A 14,997-nucleotide genomic window follows, 5' to 3' on the forward strand; every position below is an offset into this window, starting at 1 on the left:
ACAGAATCTGCATTTCTATCTTGACGGTCGTAGAGCGACAGCCTCCTGACACAAAGACGTGTGACAGAAAGACGAAGGAGTCAATCTGTGGAGTCCATTGAGGAAGGTCAAACTATCAGAATCAGAATTCTTTTATTTGGCCAAGTATATTTGCACATACAGGAAATTTACTTAGTGAGGTTGGTGCATGGGATGTCGTAGAATTTAAGTAATAATACTTTGAAATAAATTACCGTTAACCAGAGCTGTTGATTCATTCAAAGACTTTATTCATGCAGAATATGTAGCCGTTCAGGTTTGCAAAGTTGACCCTGTTTTAACCTCAGTCACCTGTCTTTATAGATTTCACACAGGTTAACGCCTTCTATTCAACGTATTTCTGTTTCCTGTCTACATACACCAATAACATTCAAGAATTACATTTCGTCATCGAGGTGGGCGACTCCCAGCCTTTTGTCCTGGCTGTTTACAACTTTGTTTATCACTTATTTACCCTATCTTTTAATTACTCTGTCCTGTTTCTGCAGCTTTGATCCTTTGTTTTCTTCACCTCTAGCCAACCCCTCAATCTGACCTTACCCCTCTTTACTGCCTTCTCCAAATGTTCTAGGACCATCTGTTTTCCTGTGACCTTTTCCCCTAGGTGTGGGATTACAAACCCTTATATTGTCTATAAATTTACCATAGGGACATAACAAATATTGACAAGAAATTTACAAAATGGCAAAATATTAACCAAATAGCAATAACAAATCAACAAAAAAGAACAGCAGCAAACTACTAAGTCTTTTTATTCTATTAGTTTATTTTTGCACTACTCTGAGTGTAGAGCGCAACCGACATCTTGTATTGCCCACAAACCCTCTCTCTCTATACCAGCAAATATCACAATGCGCTTTCTCCCCATTCCTGTTATTTCATCCCTCAGGAGGACACATCAACGCTACACCTCCCCTCGCAACCTTTCCAATCTAATCTACCCACCATGCTCAACTGACCACGACCTCACTGTCACGGGAGGACTTTGGAACTGCCAGTCAGCTGTCCGGAAAGCAGAGGCTATCTCAGCTTACGCCTGCTTCATGTCCCTCCACTTCCTTGCCCTCACAGAGACATGGATTACACCGGAAAACACATAGACTCCGGCAGCCCTCTCTGATGCCAACTCCTTTTCTCATTCCCCTAGATTCTCTGGTCGAGGGGGAGGCACATGACTCCTCATCTCACCTAAGTGGTCACATAATGTCCTTCCCCTGTCACACCTGTCCATATCCACCTTTGAATTCCATGCTGTTTCTGTCACCTCCCCTGTCAAACTTTACATTGTCATTATCTATCGTCTACCAGGTCAGCTTGGCCACTTCTTAGATGAGCTTCTTCCCTGAGGACGGTACACCGCTCTCACAACTGGGTGACTTCAACATCCAGTCAGAGAAGCTTCACTCATCTGGAGTACTTGACCTTCTCTCTTCCTTCGGCCTTACCCTGTACCACTCTCCTCCGACTCATAAGGGCAATCAGCTCAACCTTGTCTTCACCAGATCCTCCCATACCTCCAACCTTACTGTTACCCCTCTTCCAGTTTCTGATCATCATTTTGTATCCTTCTCCCTTCCCTTCAAATCCACCCCCTCCCAGTCAGTCTCTACCCACACTGCATCCTCTCATTGCAACCTGCGTACCCTCTCCCTTACCACTCTCTCATCCTCCGTCTTATCCTCCCTACCCTCTGTTGAATCCTTCTCCCTTCTATCCACTGATGCAGCCTCCTCCAACCTCCTGTCCACTTTTTCCTCATCCTTCGACTATCTCTGTCCACTGACCTCAAGGCCAGCAGGATCCTCTCCACACGCTCCTTGGCTGTCTGAAACCCTGCAAGCTTGTAGAATAGGGCTCCGCGAGGAAATGGAGAAAAACCTTCTCTCTCTTTCCTCCTCAACTCCTCTGCCTCTGACCCAAGGAAACTGTTCTCCACATTTTCCTCACTCCTCAACCCCCCTCCTCCCTGTCTGCAGATGACTGTTACCTACTTTGAAAAGAAGGTTGATGACATTAGCAGCTCTTTCTCTCTACCTCTCGCCAACACTGCTACCTCTCCTCCCAAACCCACTGCGCTACACCCGGTCTCTGGTTTATCAGCTTTTTCCCCCCTCTCCCCTGATGATATTCTAAAAATGGTCACATCCAAGCGAGCAACCACCTGCCCCCTCGATCCCATCCCCTCCCCCTTTCTCCAATCCTTCTCCAAAGACCTCCTTCCGTTCCTTACCACCATAATCAATTCCTCTCTATCCACAGGATCTGTCCCAGCTGCCTTCAAGACAGCCAGAGTCAAGCCTCTTCTCAAGAAACCAACTCTTGACCCGTCTGCTATCCATAACTACAGGCTGGTATCTCTCCTTCTTATCTAAAACCCTTGAACGTGCTGTCTCTAACCAACTGTCTCACTACCTCCTTCAGAACAACCTCCTTGACGCTCACCAATCCGGCTTTAAGGCTGGGCACTCTACTGAGACTGCTCTCCTTGCTGTCACAGAGGCCCTCCACTCTGCTCAAGCTTCTCTGTTCTCATTCTTCTGGACCTGTCTGCTGCATTCGACAGTAAACCACCTGATCCTTCTCTCCACCCTCTCAGAACTGGGCATCTCTGGCTCTGCACTATCCTACCTGGCCCTACCTCTTACCAGGTGACGTGGAGAGGATTGCTGTCCTCTCCACGAGCCCTCACCTCACTGGGCTCCCCCAGGGCTCTGTCTAGGGCCCTTATTGTTGTCCCTCTATACCAAATCTCTTGGCCATGCAATTTCCTCACATGGTTTCTCCTACCACAGCTACGCAGATGACACTCAACTCTTTCTCTCTCCCCCCTTCTGACTCACAGGTGGCAACACGTGTGTCTGGGTGTCTTGCAGACATTTCTGCTTGGATGTCAGCCCACCACCTCAAGCTCAACCTTAACAAGACTGACCTGCTCTTCCTCCCTGGGAAAGCCTGTCCTCTCTAAGACTTCTCCATCAAAGTAGAGAACTCCACTGTGACCTCCTCCCAGACAGCCAAGAACCTTGGGGTGATCCTTGACAACCACTTATCCTGTGTGGCGAACATCACAGCGACAGCACGCTCCTGTAGATTCTTCCTCTACAACATCAAAAGGATACGTCCATTCCTCACTAGAGAAGCAGCACAACTCTTGGTCCAGACACTTGTGATCTCTCGCCTTGACTACTGCAACGCACTCTTGGCCGGGCTCCCAGCCTCCGCCATCAGGCCTCTGCAGCTCATCCAGAATGCTGCCGCCCGTCTGGTGTTCAATCTCCCATGTCACCCCCCTCCTCCTTCGCACCCTTCACTGGCTCCTGGTAGCAGCTCGCATCAGATTGAAGACCCTGGTGCTCGCCTACTGGGCGGCAAAGGGAACAGCCCCTCCGTACTTGCAAGCAATGGTCAGCCCCCGAACCCCAGCCCAATCACTCTATTCTTCTCTGGCCGTCTGGCACCGCCGCCTCTACGTGGATGTAGCGGTCGCGCTGTTTAGTCACGGCTTTTCACTGTCCTGGTGCCCCGCTGGTGGAACGAGCTTCCTACTGCTGTCAGGACTGCAGAGTCACTACCCATCTTCTGCCGTAGATTGAAGACCCATCTCTTCAGGCTACATCTTAACTGTACAAGTTTCTCTACTGTAAATAAATTAATTTAAAAAAATGTAATTATTCCTTCTTCTAGCATTGTGACTGCCAATATCCCCTGGTCCTAGCATAGATTACTTTTTCTCATGACGACTGATGGATATATAATTCACTTACTTTGACAAATGTATTTGTTGTAAGTCGCTTTGGATAAAGGCGTCTGCTACATGCTGTAAATGTAATGAATCAAAGAGGAGAGAGAGAAAGAGAGTGTGTGTGTCCTTTTACAAGCTGACATGGGGAAAATAAAAAATGGGGGCAAGATACCAGTGAAAAGGCAATTTGGGATTTGTAATAGCTGGGTAATGAGATGTATAAAACAGAGATGATGTTGTCGTTAGACCTTTGAACTTTCAAGACTTAATTTACCTTTACAGAAGTAATGAGATGCACCAGGACCTTGCATTAGATTAACACAGTGCTTCATTCAATAACAATCCCCATGTCATAAGCCATGAGGACAGTTTAGAACAGATAATGACATTAAACCAATCTGCCTCTTACCCTGGCAGACCTTTCCATGGTGTAGGCCAGTCCTGTGTGCACAATGTCCTTCTCTGAAGCTCCATGAAGACAGTGAAATGACAATGAGACAGTGAAAACAGCAGTCACAGAACTCTCACAGAACTCACACTGAACCCACACAACTAGTTAAACACTCATCCAAATTGTGATACATCTTTGAATTGGGATGTAATGATGACATTGTGGGACCCAAAGCTTTTATCTTCCATCTGACATTCAGCGAGTCTCATTTATCAATGTTGTGAAAATATAGGAATCTTTGAGTTTCTCACAAAATGGTGGATGGGGGATATCAACCTGATGATGAATTAGATTGACTGGATGAGTCTGTCCCAGGGATACAAACTGGTTAGGGGTGTAAAAGGTGATAAGAATGCGTAAGCATAAAGAATCAATTAAAAAAAGCTTTTAAATGCTTATTTCTGGTGACTTTTAGGATTAGGGTATAGAAAGTTCTTACCCTAGAATGAAGGCAAATTAGCTGCAAAACTGCAGAGGTTCAATTCACAGGCTAAAACAATTAAAATACTGAGCACAATGAGGTACAAAACATGTATTTTATCAAGTGCTGTACCATTCACATTACAGGAACAATCTGGGATTTATTTGACAAAGGGAGAGGACTGGAGGCACTGGTGGATTCAGGCACTTGATCCCTGAATCCACTTGTTTAACAAGCAACACCTCACTTTCACCTAATTCTCTCATTCTGAAAATTAACCACAGAGGGAAAATATTAGTTCATAGATCGTAGTTAGTTTGTTAGCTAGCTAACTAACTAACTAACTAACTAGTTAACATTTCACACAGATCGCCAGGGTCCAGGGAGCAACTAACGTTTTAGCTTGGGGAACAGCAAGGAGTCGTATACCAGTCAATACTACTATAGCTAACTGGTTCCTCCAGCTACTACCATTAGCTCCTCTGATGTTGTAAGCCAGCTAATTTTCACACCACAAACTAAATTTTTTGATCAGCTAAGTTAGCTCATGTTGCTCAACATTTCTCTGGCCAGCAAACGGAGGATTCGATCCAGCTAGCAAGTGTGGTGGAAGTCTAGGATTTACCACTCTGTACTTCAGCTCTTCGGAGGTAAGAACCAAGAAATAAGTCCTGAGTAGCCACAATATCTGAGTCCGGTATTTATTGCTTGCAAACAAGAGACAAGAGCGTAACAGCAGCCCAGTGTGAATCCGGGGGTCTGTTCAGCACAAGTCTGAAGAGGCGATTATCAGGGTTGTATTTTATACAGATTAAACATAATGGTGGGCGCCGCCAAGGCTATCACCTGATGGGACTGTGTTTACGCAGGGAGGGGGCAAGAGAGCAAGAACAATGGGGAGACTTTTTCATTGATCAATCGGCGTTCAACATTTCACACCTATCGGCAAGATACGTCTGTCCCCCCATTACTGCTCTCCCTCACCACTCCCTCCGAAACCACCGCTGTTCATATGGTAAATTATACAGTGTGTGACGGCCGCCGGGGTGTGCGGGCGCGTCACGGACCCAAACACAGTGTAAGCAGAGAGGTCCACACCAGAATTATAATCAAAGATTTTTATTCGGTTAGCGGGGAGCGGGAAATGATAGAGAGAGGGTGGGGGTGAGAAGGCGTCGTGTCGTGAAGATAGCAGGGGGGTTCGGTACACGGTGGGTGGTCCTCTTACGTTCCAGGTCGGGGCGGCAGCGGGGTAGTCAGACAGGCGAAGGTTGGCAACGTAGCGGGCTCTCCTATGGTCAGGGGTCATACACTGGACAATGGTGACTTGGCTTATTCTCTCTCTCATCAACTGCTCCTTGGTTCGCCGTAGCAACTCCTCCCCACTGGGTGCTCCGTGGGCTACTTTTGTACCGTCTCTGCTGCTCCTGCTGATGCCCTTCACCTGTGCCTTGATGGGCAGGAACTCCATGTATGGGCATACGGTGATTATCTCCACGGGTTGCAGCTGTGGCCCCTTGGGGCGCAGGAACTCCATACATGGTCCTGCCAAAGACAACACGGGGCAAGAGAGGGACAGCAGAAACAGCAGAGACAAAGCGAGGCGAGATATATACTCCATTTACCACCGTCCCACACTCGCGCATGGGCTTAGGCACGGGCCGGGCGCCACAAGTGCTTCTCAGAACAATGGCTATAGAACTTTAGAGGTGTGGCAAGAGAAGACGTAATCACAGTATTTACACGAGTCATATAAAAGTATATAACCTGAAAACAGTTCTGTCAATGTATTTTCCATAACACAAGATACTTAACAATGCTAACAATCACCCACACTTGCTCCCACACCTCAAACCTTCCAAATGCCAGTTGTTTTAAGGTTACAGCTCAGGAAGTATGCTTCATAAGCTGTAACACCTTCTTACCTCTCTCTCCGTCTGTTTGTGGTTATGTGAACGATTGGCTGAGCCCAGACTCAAGCCTTGGATACAGCCAGTATTGCTCCAAACACGCATCACTTGTTCGCTTACAGCCAGTAGTGATCCAAACGTGCATAATAGACAAGGCAGGCAGGCAGGCTAACGTTTGACCCTGACGTGATCTCTCTCTCAGAACGACTGTGTCATCGGGATCATATTACGCTGTGTGCACTCACTCTAGTGTTAATGATGTGGTGAATTAGCCAATTAGTCTCGGAGCTTAAGCAAATCAAACTCCATCCTTGACTATGTATTTGTAATGGCTGCTGTTACAGCAGAGAGGCATCTTGACTTTCGCACATGGACTTGGTAGTTGGAAAAGGAGGACATACAGACTGTAGTGACACTGTACATCCCCTAGGTGGAACCTTCACCCTGTCCTTTCCTATGCAACCAAGTGTAGTGCTGCTGCAGGAGGAGTGAACCCAGGACAAGCACAGGGTACAGCCAGAGGACTCTAGCTGCAGGTTAGAAAAGAAATAGCTAAGAAGTACACTGCATACTCACCAGCTTGTAGTCCTCCAGCTCCTTGGGGTCAATGCCGTTGGGGTTCCAGATGCTTCCATCTACCTCTCCAATGCCGACGCACTTGGCCCCAAAGTGGTGCAGGTAACGCATGGAGTGCAGGCCCACATAACCAAAACCCTAGGACAGGAAATAGAATGACATGCTTGAGAAAAAAAGGCCCCCCAACCTGGGTGCACTCACTCTGGTGTCAATGATATGGTGAATTAGCCATGCCATTACTTTAAATGTAAATGTACACGAAGAACACATTGTTGGGCTGAGTAAATGTGTAATGTAGGGTCTTCTGGTCCAGAGAGGTTATGGTTGACTTATGGTGATAATGAGAGCACACATGGTGCGCCTCCTCCTCAGTACAGCTGGTGATTAACACACTGCTCTATGGAGGAAGACAGTCTTCTACAGATCAACATCTAACATCCCTGCTTTTCAACAAACTCCATCTGGATTATTTATCAGCTATGAATACTAAACTATGGTAGTGTCTAAATGTACTTCCTAGCAGTGAGGAGTGCAGCAGCAAATACACATTTGAACTTTGCATTCTAAAGAACCAAGTTTATAAAACGGTACATGAATATGCAGGCTCTCTTTCACCGGATTCTATCAATAAATGAAGACTAAGACAGCTTTTGACATCTAGTACATAATATATTGGGCCATATTGCCCTCAGCTACTGTTACTGCCAAAACAAAGACACCAGTCAGATCACTGCTTGAAGTCTAAAGGCAAGCAGGAGCCTGCTGATTAGATGCTGATAAGGAAGACTCGTTCAAAAATACTGGAATGATTCAAATCTTAAGGTCGTTTTTGCTTATTATGTTTACCATAATCACATTACTCATCAGTAATGTTGAGTCACACTCCTGAAATCACAAGCTTGCCAATGCAGGAAAAAACATAGCTTATGTCCTCAACTTCAAAACACATATAAAGCCTGTTTTTAACTTCAAAGGGTGGAATATTTATCTTGTCCTAGAGTCTGTGCATAAGGAGTGCCAACGGAGATGAATCACCAATGTAAGTGCTAAGTCACATGTTTCCAATGCCGCCCTACCTGCCGCCGCCGCGCCCCCCCCCCCCCTCCAGTCTCTCTAACCTCTGTAAACTTGACACTTAGTACACCCGGCTAGACAGAGGTCTGGTCACACAATGTGCAGAACAGAGAAGACAGGGGGGCAAATGGGATGTGCAGTGTGTTTGTAATTGGGCACATAAAGCTAATGTTTTGTGGTTCTTTCATTCCTGTATCAAACTCATGATATCCCTAGATTTCTTTAGGAGTACTACACAGTACTATAATCACTTTATTAGGTACACCTTGCTAGTACCGGGTTGGACCCCCTTTTGCCTTCAGAACTGCCTTAATTCTTTGTGGCATAGATTCAACAAGGTGCGGGAAATATTTCTCAGAGATTTTGGTCCATATTGACATGATAGCATCACACAGTTGCTGCAGATTTGTCGGCTGCACATCCATGATGCGAATCTCCCGTTCCACCACATCCCAAAGGTGCTCTATTGGATTGAGATCTGGTGACTGTGGAGGCCATTGGAGTACAGTGAACTCATTGTCATGTTCAAGAACCAGTTTGACATGATGTGAGCTTTGTGACATGGCGCGTTATCCTGCTGGAAGTAGCCATCAGAAGATGGGTACACTGTGGTCATAAAGGGATGGACATGGTCAGCAACAATACTCAGGTAGGCTGTGGCGTTTAAACGATGCTCAATTGGTACTAAGGGGCCCAAAGTGTGCCAAGAAAATATCCCCCACACCATTACACCACCACCAGCAGCCTGAACCGTTGATGCAAGGCAGGATGGATCCATGCTTTCATGTTGTTTACGCCAAATTCTGACCCTACCATCTGAATGTCGCAGCAGAAATCGAGACTCATCAGACCAGGCAACGTTTTTCCAATCTTCTATTGTCGAATTTTGGTGAGCCTGTGCAAATTGTAGCCTCAGTTTCCTGTTCTTAGCTGACAGGAGTGGCACCCGGTGTGGTCTTCTGCTGCTGTAGCCCATCTGCTTCAAGGTTTGATGTGTTGTGCGTTCAGCGATGGTCTTCTGCATACCTTGGTTGTAACAAGTGGTTATTTGAGTAACTGTTGCCTTTCTATCATCTCGAACCAGTCTGGCCATTCTCCTTTGACCTCTGGCATCAACAAGGCATTTTTGCCCAGAGAACTGCCGCTCACTGGATATTTTCTCTTTTTGGGACCATTCTCTGTAAACCCTAGAGATGGTTGTGCGTGAAAATCCCAGTAGATCAGAAGTTTCTGAAATACTCAGACCAGCCTGTCTGTCACCAACAACCATGCCACGTTCAAAGTCACTTAAATCACCTTTCTTCCCCATTCTGATGCTCAGTTTGAACTTCAGCAGGTCGTCTTGACCATGTCTACATGCCTAAATGCATTGAGTTGCTGCCATGTGATTGGCTGATTAGATATTTGCGTTAACGTGCAGTTGAACAGGTGTACCTAATAAAGTGGTCGGTGAGTGTATATTGCCTTAATGATTCCTGGACAGTAAATCTGCTTTCATGCATTGTCAAGCCCTTTGCCTAACCTCTCCGTCATCTGGGTTACGCCACTAGCTCACGGAACACTGCCTCTGTTGGTATGGGTGTAGGTAGAGGCTAGACCCTCCTCCACACCATGGGACCCTGTATTTATACATACAATACCCTGCGCAAGTAATGGAACAGTGAAGCATTTTCTCTTCTTTCGGCTCTATACTCCAAATGTTTGGATTTGAAATCAAACACTTACTATAAGGTTAAAGTAAAGATTCTCAGATCTGTTGATGGTATTTGTGTACATATTGGTTTCACCATTTAGAAATTACAACACTTTTTATACATTGTCCGCCTATTTCAGGGCACCAAAAGTAATGGGACAATTGGCTTGCTAGGTGTTTTTTGTTAGTCAGGCGTGTTCCATCACATAATTTGTGGAGGCATAAGAGAGCTGTCAATGTCTAGTATTGATTCTAAGCTTTGTGTTTGAGGTGTCAATGAAAGTCAAGTAAGCCATTATTAGGCAACTAAAAACGAATCATTAGAAACATAGCCAAAACCTTAGGCTTGCCAAAAGCAACAGTTTAGAACACCATTAAAAAGAAAAAAGGACTGGTGAGCTTAGCAATCGCAAACAGGCTGGTAGGCCAAGGAAGACTTCTACAGTGGATGACCGAAGAATGCTCACCATCAACATAATTAAGAAAAATCCCAAAACAAACTGTCCCACAGATCAGGAACACTATCAAGGAGGTAGGAGTGAATGTGTCAGAGACTACCATCCACAAAATACGTCACCAGCCGAACTACAGAGGCTTCACTGCAAGGTGCAAGCCACTGGGGGGGGGGGGGGGCTCAAAATTGGGGAGCCTCAAAATTGGCCTCAATGCCTCCAATGCCTTGACCCAAAACATACTGCCATTGCAACTTGGGAGTTTTTCAGGGCCAAAAAGTGGAAAGCTCTTGACTGGCCAAGTCAATCTCAGATTTAAATGCAATTGAACATGCATTTAATTTCATAATGCTACAATTAGGCAAAAAAGCCTCAAATCAAACAACAACTGAAGGTGGCTGCAGTACAGGCCTAGGCACAGCATCACAAGAGAAGATACCAAGTGTCTGGTGGGGTCAATGGGTCACGCAAGCAGTTAATGCATGCAAAGGATTGTCTACCAAATACTAAACATGACTGCTTAATTTGGACATTATATTAATCTGTCCCATTACTTTTGGTGCCCTGAATTAGGGGGTGTTGGCATTTCAAAAATGGTGAAATCAATATGTACATTAAATACCATGAAATAAAAGCTGAGAATCTCTACTCAACCTCACAGTAATTGTTTGATTTCAAATCCAAACTTTAGGAGTATAGAGCCAAAAGAAGAAAAAATGCTTCACTGTCCCACTACTTACCCAGGGCACTGTATATCACTCCCCAGCCCTCAATGTTCCCCTGGACACAGACAACTCACAGATGAAGCCCTTCTTTGTCAATTCAATAGTGAATCTCCTTGTGATTTTCTCCAGCTCATTGCCCTGCAAACAGAGCATCTCATTATGATAATGTAATTTCAGTATTCTAGTCTAGACCATAACAGTCAACCTGAGGACAGAACATGTCCTGTGCACTGTTTTCCATTACCTGAAACCTTCTGCTGGTAATGTGGTGATGTGCCAGGTGACACCAGCTTCAGCTGAGCTGGCCAGGTTATTAAAAGCACAGAAAAAACATGACACACAATCAACCTGGCCCAAGTTTGACAGAGGATCAAGGGACTAAAATACTTTTTCAAAGCTAGCCCAGCAGAAAAAAAAGTGGGGGAAAAAAAGTCCCAGTCATGACAGTTGATGGCCCAGCAATCCCCCCCCCCCCGCTGCCCCTCCCCCCACCAGGGCCTAATGGAGCCCCCTGGCAACCACCAACAGGTCAGAGCTGATCATTGGATTCAGACATGGTGCTCAAAAGACCAGTAACTTGCTGCAATCTATACAATTTGCCCTTGGGTGCACAAGATGTCAGGGCACTGTCATTTTCTGAATAACTCTTGCACTATATTCCTGCCCCCTTTGTCTCTTTTCTAACATGTAGCAACCTCTGCATCCTGGGGTCAAAGTTGAAGGTGGAGCTTTCTTTCAAAGTAATCATCCTTGTTCTTAGAACAAACAGTACACTCAACGGCCATGAGCTAGACAGAAATAACATCCTGCGACCACATTATCTATGCACAAGGGGTAAATAAAGAACAATGAACCCAGTGAAGCAACATTTAAAATCCTTGACAGTGTGCAAGCAAGGTTACTCTGATTATAATTACAGGGCTTCGACAGCACTTTAATCACCGGTTAAGATGACATGGTAAAGTGAGCCCGTAAGATAGCCTCTGAATAGACACAGACAAACAAGTAGGCGATTAGACAGAAACAAGCCTTGTTGCTTTGTGAGACAAACAGCTTCTTTCAAAAGGGACCATACCCCTCAAATAAATAACCTGGATGAAATTACATCAACAATGAGTATTTTAAAATAAATTCTAGACAAGCCTAGGGTAGTACAATAATATTTAGAGAAATTCCTTGGGTTGATCTTCACTCCAGCTTTGGTTCCTCCAAATGGCACATCTGTAAAATATTTTAAAATGGTACGGCAGGTAAAATACCATTATACTGTAGGCTATAGACTCATGCGTATTAAAGCACCACTCACCCACGACAGCACATTTGTATGTCATCAACGAGGCCAGGGCTTTCACCTCGTCAACAGACACCTCTGTGCTGTACCGGATACCTGAAACAAACAACATGACAGTCAGTGGTGCTGGCCCAGTGGGATATCAAACATCTGTCAAATAAAAGTGCTTGTAACATCATCAAGTGAATAGGCCTATGATACCATTTTCCTAGAATCTAGAAAAATAAATATTCATGCTTCATAGGCCTACTTCCGAAATGATTAAATCACTGCTGAAGATGTTACAAGGTAACAACATAAGCTACAACAGCCGCAGGCTCCCCCCCACCCACTGCTATGACTGAGACTGCAGGCCAGCCTCCCTCCACTACAGAAAGAAAAAACATGGTGAGCTGGAAACTGGGTGTGGTAATCACATTTCCTGTACCACCACAGTACAGGACCTCCCAATCCCTTCCACTTCTGAAGTCACTGTAGGGATTTTCAAGTGGCCTAAGACAGAGAGCAGGTTGGGGGAAGATGCACAAATTCTGTATGAAAGCAACACATAAAACATATCCCTAGGATGAAAATTGGTTTGCTGTTATTTGTTAAATATAACAAATTTGCAGAGATTTCGTCCTTCAGCAATCTGCCAGTCAATAGTCATACAGTATTTAGGTGACATATGGATAATAATTCAGAATCAATTAAAGTAAAATAACATAGTTGGGCTTTAGATTACAACATCAAGGCCTAATATCAGCAGCAACAACACTTCTAATGTTCGTGTCTGTGACAACCTCGGGTCATCTTTGGACAGGGTGCTAAAAAGAGAGAAAACGAGAGCACCCATTAAAATCAAGGCTCTGTGCCAAGAGAACCTGCTAGGGAGCTTTCAGCACATCCCAACGACTGTAGCAGGTGCCCAAATTCCTCTGATATCCTCTCCTGTCCCCAGTGCTAACACTTCTGTACTATGGCTTTTCCTCAACGTTTAAACATGCCTTGCAAATTCAAAGATACTACTACTAAACTACTAGGACAATACAAAGCAATGATTGAACCTGAAGAAATGAAACACGCTCAGCCTGTGGAGTAAGTTCAATGGCATTTACTTTGGAACCAGCTGAACATGCTCACTTGTGCCGAAACCATAGCACTCCCTCCACCATGTTTCACAGATGAGGTGGTATGCTGTACATCTTGGGCAGATCATTTTTTCTCCAAACCTTCCTCTTGCTATCACTCTGTCTGTCGCTTTCCAGACCTCTGCAGGCTTTTTAGCAAACTGTAACCTGACCATCATTTTTGAGGATTGCAGTGAAGCCCCTGTAGCTTGGCTGGTGACGGATTCTGCGGATGGTAGTCTCTGACACATTCACTCCTACCTCCTGGATAGTGTTCCTAATCTGTGGGACAGTGACTTTGTTTTTTTTTCTTAATTATGGTGAGCATTCTTCGGTCATCCACTGTAGAAGTCTTCCTTGGCCTACCAGCCTGTTTGCGATTGCTGAGCCCACTAGTGCTTTCTGATATTTCAGCCTCATAATGGCTTCATTGACTTTCATTGATGTCTCTTTGGTTCTCATATTGACAGACACCGATAGCAGACTCCAAAAGCAAATGCAAAGCCTACAATCAATACTAGACATTGACAGCTCTCTTATGCCTGCACAAATGATGTGACGGAACACACCTGACTAACCAGAAACACCTAATGTTCCAATACTACAGGAATTCCTGAAATAGGGGGACTATGTATAAAAAGGGTTGTAATTTCTAAATGTGAAACCAATCTGAAAACATTGAATTCAAGCTGAGAAACACTACTTTAAAGTCATAGTAATTGTATGGAGTTTAGAGCTAAAAGAAGACAAAATACTTCCTCTTTCCAATACTTATGGAGGGCACTGTATATACACCATAGTCTGCCCAGTTAAGCAAATAAAACCACTACTGGCTTGTCGGCATTCCTGTATAGGGTGGGTTAGCCGTAGCTAGGTTGCCATATTAATCCCTCTCGAGGGATAGAGATGCTGCCATCCTTGTGCAAGTCGTACGGGTGAGGGGCTGTCTTCTGACTTTCTGCATCTCTGACTGTACTACGCAATTCTGACGTGCAAGGGCAGGGCTCATGAAATGATCCATGTTCTCTGAGCTCCAATAAGCTCCATTTAACAGTCCAACTATGCAGTCCATTATGTGCTCTATGCACTTTGAGCTGTATGGTGCCAGCAACATTTGCTAAGACATTGCTTTAGACTCAAACTCACTTGATCCATATTCTAGAAGTGTTCGAGAAGACTGGTACCAGAGATTAATTGAAATTATATTTCCGTTCAGTCCAATTTATACAAATATAATAGGCATGTGTAAAATTACATGTAATTGCACCAACATGTAAATTGTAAAGATCAAAATTACTTTTTCAAAATTTCATATAATTTCTGTTGTGTAATATCTCCTTATTTTAGCAAAGATTAGAAAATATTGTGGTCCCATCACTTTCCATTCATCTCGATTCGTGAAAAGCGAAACTGGAAATATTTTCCAAACATTTCAATTAATAGACAGATAAATAAAAAGTAAAACGAGAGCACAGTCAGTAAAAACAACAATAAAACCTTTAAAAAGTAGTTTA

This window comes from Argentina silus, assembly GCF_951799395.1.
Source record: "Argentina silus genome assembly, chromosome: Y".
NCBI lineage: Eukaryota > Metazoa > Chordata > Actinopteri > Argentiniformes > Argentinidae > Argentina > Argentina silus.